The sequence below is a fragment of the Humulus lupulus genome, chromosome 1 (genome assembly GCF_963169125.1).
Source record: "Humulus lupulus chromosome 1, drHumLupu1.1, whole genome shotgun sequence".
In the NCBI taxonomy this organism is placed as follows: Eukaryota; Viridiplantae; Streptophyta; class Magnoliopsida; order Rosales; family Cannabaceae; genus Humulus; species Humulus lupulus.
Window position 1 is genome coordinate 79,323,690 of NC_084793.1, and position 7,480 is coordinate 79,331,169.

Consider the following 7,480-nt stretch of genomic DNA (forward strand, 5'->3'; position numbering starts at 1 on the left):
TCATAACTGATTTCAGTTACTCTGGTCATTCTTTGACCTTACTGTTCTAGAATGTTACCTCAACTCAAGGTATAATCCTGTTCCTTAAAACCTTTTTCTTTCTATTCCATAACTGAATTGGTCGCTTCACACGGAACAACTCTACCTCAATTGCAGATCTCTATCAGTCAATGCATGAGTTTCTCCAACCCATGCCCTCAACACGGAGTACAGAATACACTACATGCAGCCAACAGTGCCCAATATTGTGATCAACTTAAAAACTATCTCACCCATCCTTTCCTGGATCTAAACAGTTTCAATACTCTGGGGTTCAACTAGCTCTTCACCCCTTTATCTCTGGTGATATCCAAAGGAAGATACCATCTTCCACTTGGAACTCCATACTCATGTTTCCCAATTCAGTAAAGCTTTTCCGTTTACTTTGAAAAGTGAATTTCCATGCTCTAACCTTTTAATAATCCCAATGATTCCCTGAACTACCTCCGGATCCAAATACAACGTCTGACTTATCTCATTCCAATAAACGAATGATATACAATCCTTATTATTCTCTATTTGATCAAGTGTTCTTCCAATAACTGGGTAACTCCTTTTCTCTCTGATTTAACTTCAGTCTGAAAATAATAAAGTTCATCAGATACCGATTATCTATTCATCGCCTTTCTTAATCCTCCCAAGACCTGAGGGTAAAATAAAGTCCTTACTCAATGAAATTATTCCTTGAATTCCATGGAGGCTTACCGTCCATCTCACTTAGAGTTCTGAATACTGATCAGCTATATGAATTATCCTTACTGATAAAAGCAAGTTCTTCTCAGATGTTGATCCATTATGACCCAACCGTCTTGGTAGCCTCTCTGCGATACCTATCACGATATTTCCTTATTCCCATTATAACACACTCAAAGGCTGCAATGCCTATCATGAACTGCTATCAGGTTAAGAATTTTGTTCCTCATTTGTTATACTTCTCTCTACCTAGGCCTCCAATACAAAACCTTCAAATTACGGCACCTTTTCCCTAACGTCTTGATGAAAAGACCAAAAGAGTGGTACGAGATTCATCCAGAATTTCCATGTAATTTCGGTGTCCACTCGAGTCCAGATTTGATCCTTATATCACGATATACTTATTCATAACACTGCAAAACCCTTATCTAACTCAACTAAGACTTGCCTTTAATTCCTTTCATCTGGGATTTCCTTAACCGCCCTTCTTGACCCCTCATGGGATACTAATTCCAAATATCAATTAGCTATCAAGCCTGCTAGGAACTCCATCCTAGTTCTCGTCGGATCCTTTAACCAACATCATGCATAGACCATCATTTTTCCTCCTGTCTTGGAGTATCATAACAACTCTGCAACCGATTCTAATATGTAAAAAGATGCAGAACTTGGCTCAGACATATGCACCACCGCGCTTGCCCAAGGAAACTCCCACCTCCAAGGCATTCCTTAACCTTGACAAGGTTCCAATCAAAATACATCACTATGCCGCCAATCGAGACAATTCCGAGTCCAATTCAGATAACCTTGGATACTCTTTTCACCACTTTCACAAGAACAGTTTGGCTTTGACCAAACCCTCAACACATAACTCAGCATCCTCAGTGTCCTTATCTAATATAGTAGCAACCTCTTGCCTATTCTCTTCCCTGATCTCCAGCTGGTAATAACCAGATCAAAGATCCCTAACTGTCCCCGATCCTTACCTGGTAATAACCAGATCAAAGACCCTTAACTCTTCCTGATCTCTAGCTGGTAATAACCAGATCAAAGATCCTCCCTGAAGAATATCATCCTACTTAATAATTGAGACCTTAATTCTCTCTGCCTTGTTAAACCGTTCAATACAGTGTCTTAGATCTGATTCCATTACTCACACCAGTCTTATTACCATTCCATCTCTTTATGCAGACGTATTCCTTGACAAATTTCTTGGATACTCATCTGGAATCCCACAAACTAATCCAGGCTATCTTAACCCACTGATACAACTCAAATAGTGTTCATCATACTAGCTAAGGTTCTAATCTTTCCCCTGCAACATATTTCTCACTCCAGGTACAAATGCTAATCACTGCGAGGATCTCCCCTTTTAAACTCAAGAGTTACTGTTCCTTTCTTACAACCCATCACTGTTCCCTATACTTGACCAACTCTTCATACTCAAAATCCTTAGGTTATGATTGTCTTCGGGGATACTTCAAGTAGTAACTGATATGTTCATTGTTCTTAGCGTGCTTTCAATCAAATCCCTTCGTACCTGATCTCTTCCCTTCCTGTAGCTTAACCTTGAATACCTTTGAAGAGTGAAGTTAAGACCCTCTGAAACCTTACCTCGGACCCTACCGCTTCAGTTGTGATATCATCAGTATAGTAGTCGTTCACGTTCTACCTCTAGCTGGGGAGTAGTTTATCCTATTACCATTGAATCTAAATGCAACCCATCCATGTCATTTCTCTATCCTCTGCTTATCAGACTTGCCCATGCCATTGAAGTACTAAGCGATTAGAAACCCTTACTGTTAATACATCACACCCCTCCCGGTACAAGTAATAATTCCTGAGATGTCTCTTTCCTTGATCCTTATCTAGTAATAACCAGATCGATGACCAACTCCTGAAGACATCATCCGGTCTTGTAGCGAGGCATTTAAGCTCTTCATCCCTAGTAGGCATTATCCACGAGTCCCACGACACAATATTCTGCCCAATACACTTACAAGCCGCACACTTTTCAGGTGATTCAATAATTCCTTAAGCCAACCTAATATCATTCCTCATAGCGTCCCTGATACCAAATCCTTCCATACCCAAGCTCCAAACCGTGCCCAAAAGCTGCATTCTCATCTGCATCCCTACTGATCAATTTAATTTCCATTCAGTCTAATCAATATACCTCAAGAGATGCTCATGACTGTCCAGGGTTGTCCCTTATGTAACACATTAACTTCCCTCAGCAAATACTCGTCTGAATCCTTCCTAATAGACACTCAGCACCAAGTCCTTCCAGTTTTTTTTTTCCAACCTGAGCAAAAGCTACCCAATCCACTGGTCACTTCCGAGGAACTAACTCTGGGCTCTAAACGAGTAAAGTATCCCAATCTTTCCTATCCAAACCAGGAGCCATAAAACCACCAAAGGTTCCCATTCTGCCTACCACTGAGTAACCACACTTACTAAGTTCCCACAAACGAAAATATCATCACCTGCATTCCTTTTATCTCAAGTAATGAGGCCCTCTCTCTACTGCCCAAACACAGACAGCCTTCTCAGAGTTTAACTCACAAATGACCGGTCATCTCCGGTTACATCCATTTGTACCATAACCCAAAGTGGATAAACCAACCCACCAAACATCTACAATATATACTACTGCTATCTTACCACTTTCGACATTCTTTTACCACAAATGCCTAGTACGGCTACTCTGTCCCAATTTACCCTTCTCATATCACTAAGAACGGGATTAGCCACACCCATTCATTAATTGATTCCTGAACAAACCCCAAACCTTCCTCTAAACCAGAGAATAATACTTCCATACAATAATTTTTATCTGTTCCTCCTCAGTAACTTGCCTGTTTCATCCATCCAATCCATTCTATCGGACCTCACAGCCTGTCTCATATATCAGCAAACATTTGCCGCAAATCTCAGGGGCAGGTGGAGGATTCCAACCCCCAATTGTCATCTTCTACCCTTACCAAAACCAAAAACTGAGTTCAGTTAACCATTCTCAGCACACACACCCTGAATTAATCTGTCCTCACCGACTAAACTTCTCAGCCCTGACGTTTATATCCAAAACCATCTCAAGGGCAGATCCAAATAATTACAGCAATCGAACACACATAAAGCATACCAAACACCAATATTATGCATAACCTATCAAATTTCTTTATCACTAGATGCTTTCATACCTATTATGCCCGCCATGCCAATAAACAGGTATAGCATATAAATTCAATTTAAACATGCAATAACCTGCAATCCATATATCATCATTATCCATGTATTCATCCACATGCAAGAGCAATGCTAATCAACATGCCTTAATATCATCACACAACAGTCAAGGGCCAGGCCCTATCAGTATCTCATGCTCCCTATCAATCATACCAATTAATACACTCATATTTTATTCAAGCACTTAAGCATACAATTTCATGTATTCACTACAAACCCCTGAGTCGAGCTTGTCTTTAGCGGCGAGTGTACATGTCCAGCTAATCTTCAGGAACCCATAAACCCAGACGGCTCTGATACCAAATTGTAACGCCCTGGATAACCAAGACCGTTACACTGCGTGTTTAAAATAGTGCAAGACTTGCTAACCAAGTCATTCAGACAAAGTGTAAACTCTATACCATTATCAGAGTAAGAATAAAAAGATTTCGGTCACAAACAGGCTATTTTCATTAAAAATGACGGTTTAATACATGGAGACTCAAAACAGGGTTTAGGTGTCTTAGATACAACAAATTCTAGAAGTTACAAATAGTTCAAGCCACTCTAATGGCAAAATATACATTTTAGGTTTCCGTTCCTGTACAATCTCTCGACCGTGGCGGCCGAGCAGCTGACGATGTACACCTCGCCCCCAGAGCTCTCCAACTCGTGGTTGATTCAGCCTACCCTTGCCTTAACCTGCACCACGTAGCACCCGTGAGCCAAGGCCCAGCAAGAAAGCATAATAACATAGCAAGATCAGTAACACTTATCTAATATTTTACAATGCTCAACTAAGGATTCGATATTTCATAACATTTATCCAATCAATAATAACAGTTTGTCATCCAAACAGTCAACCAACTATATTCATAACACAATAATCACATTCATAGCCAATAGATTGTCACAACCATCAAATAACATTCAGGGTTGGCGCCCTTAGTCGCACCCTCTATTTAACACACTGTCTTCGGCTCATTAGGGCCGCCCCCAGTGTAATACTCACTGACTCCAGCCAGCTTAACCGAGCTCAGTGATAAATAAGCTGCCTCAGCTACCAGTGGCCGAGCCGCGCCCCAGTGCGCAAATATTGATTCTGACACCCTTAGGCCGGTAATCGCATGTCCCATGGCATAATAACACCATCACACGACATGATATACAAATGGAGGGAACTCTTAGTCCCATCATGTTCACATGGTTAATCACATTCACATAACAATGTATACAAGCATAGGGAACACTTAGTCCCAACCTAACCACATAATCAGGTGTAGCTTTCTTACCTTTTTCACTAGCTTTGATCACTTGACTCCTTGAGCACGATCCCCCTCGAGCCCTAGCGCTTACCTAATCACAATCATGGCCAAAGTCATTATAAATCCCCAAGTTCAAAACCTAGCCCCGGGGCCAATCCCGAGCCCCCGGGAAGTCCTAGTTCCACCAAACAAGGTGGTGGAACCAAACCCCAAACCTTAGGTCAAAAACCCTTGCAAACAACCCTAAAATCCACTTCAGGAAGCAGGGTAGCGCTACAGCACTCATGGGAGGGCGCTACAGCGCTACAAACAGAAGCCAAAATCCCTCAGCAAACTTGGCCTAGCGCTACAGCACCCAAAGGCTAGCGCTGTAGCGCTAGTCACAGACAGATTTACACCAATTTTCCTCCTCTGCGATTTTCTCGAACCAACTCGAACCAAAACTCTTCCAACTCTTTCCCAATCTCAAAAACAACCTCATGACCATATTCCACTCATCCCAAGCACCCCAAACATCTAGAACTCAAGCACATGCATCCACAAACTCAGAATTCACCATAGCCACTCCTAAGCTCCAAAACTCAATCAAAACCAGCTGAACAACAAAGTTAGAGTTTAGGCTTTATACCTTTGATAGAATTTCGACCACAAGCTGTCTCTAAACCTTCTTGGCTTGCCTCTCCTCAGTCTTAAGCCTGAATTCCTAAAGTTCCATCCAATTCAACTTAAGCACCATAGCTTAAAAACCAGAAACAAAACCAAACCAGCAACTGAAGAGATTACAGAACCTTACCTCAAGTGATGGCCTAATCCTGCTAACCCTTGCCAAATCCTCAATCTTTGCTCAGTAACCTTGTGGCTTAATTGGACTAACTTCCCTCTGAGTTTTACTCCAGAAATCCACAAGAAATTGGTGAAGAAAACACAAACCGACTTAGAGAACTCTCTCTGTTTTCCCTTCTTTCTTTTCCCTTCCTTTTTTTTTTTTTTTTTTCAGACTTCTCCAATATTCTACAAATCCCACTAACATAAAGCCCTGGTATTATTTAACTTCTGTAAGCCAAATGACTAGTATGCCCTCCCCATTAAATCCAAACCCTTTAATCCACTTAGGGGCATTTTAGTCATTTTACCCAATTCCCGCTAACTCCTCGAGTGTCTCTAACATTTCCCGCTTAATTCCCGATACCTAACTAATCTCCAATTATATTTCTCAATGTTAAAAATAGACTCCAATATGCTCGCTAAATTCCCATTTATACCCCTAGGCTCACCCCCAGCCGAGTATAAATCCCCGTCATGACTTTCTCGCCAATCTGCTCACTAGGATCGTCTCGAGTTACAGATCACAGATATATCCACATAATAATGTGGTCTCGACATTAGCTTACCAAAATATACACAAGTATGCAATTACGCTCTCAATGAGCCAAATTACCAAAACACCCTCACACCAGAGTATATAGTCCCATGCATGCCTTTATCATCATATAATAATATGACCCACACAATCATGCATATAATCACATAATAGTACAGTAAATCAATTATGGCCCTCCCGGCCTCCTAATCAAGGTCCTAAACCTTATTAGGAAATTTGGGTCGTTACATGCACCAAAAAGGAAACAACTCGAGCAGTAAGATTAAATGGTCATAGGGGGAACAGAGATAATATTAAAAGGATTACAAGTAAAGTACCCAGGCTACAACTACTGGTCGTAGCATTATTTACTGAACTACCTAGTTAGTGGAAGAAATCTGAGTTTAAAGAGGGAGTATTCCTAAAGTTGCCGTCCCCATCAAATAGATGAGAGGGAATTGGAAAATTATTTAAAAGCAAGATTATTGTACCGTTTACATCCGACGAATTGTCAGAAAGTTCGGTAGGCTCGACAGCCTTTTGTTTTCCCTTGCCCTTTGGAACTGAAGTTTTCCCCTCTCGGGGGGGGACGGCAGGTTCCCTGATCGTAACCCCAGTTGGCCGCCGAGGAGGAGGCGGCGCCTGAGGATGCTGCTCGGGTTCCTGCTCAGGTTCTGCGTTGGCTTGGACACCGCCCCCCGAGGGTTCATTCGTCGCAGATTGGGAGCCCCAAAGGCCGACCAGCCTAAGGTTGGCTTCGTTGACTAAGTTTTTTACACTCTTATCAGCATTCGGCATGCTGTCTAAGAGTGTTTCCATTGACTCCATCCCTGGAGTAGGGACTGGACGTAACCATGGGCCTGGAACACAATGGATGTCAAGATATTATGACAGAAAA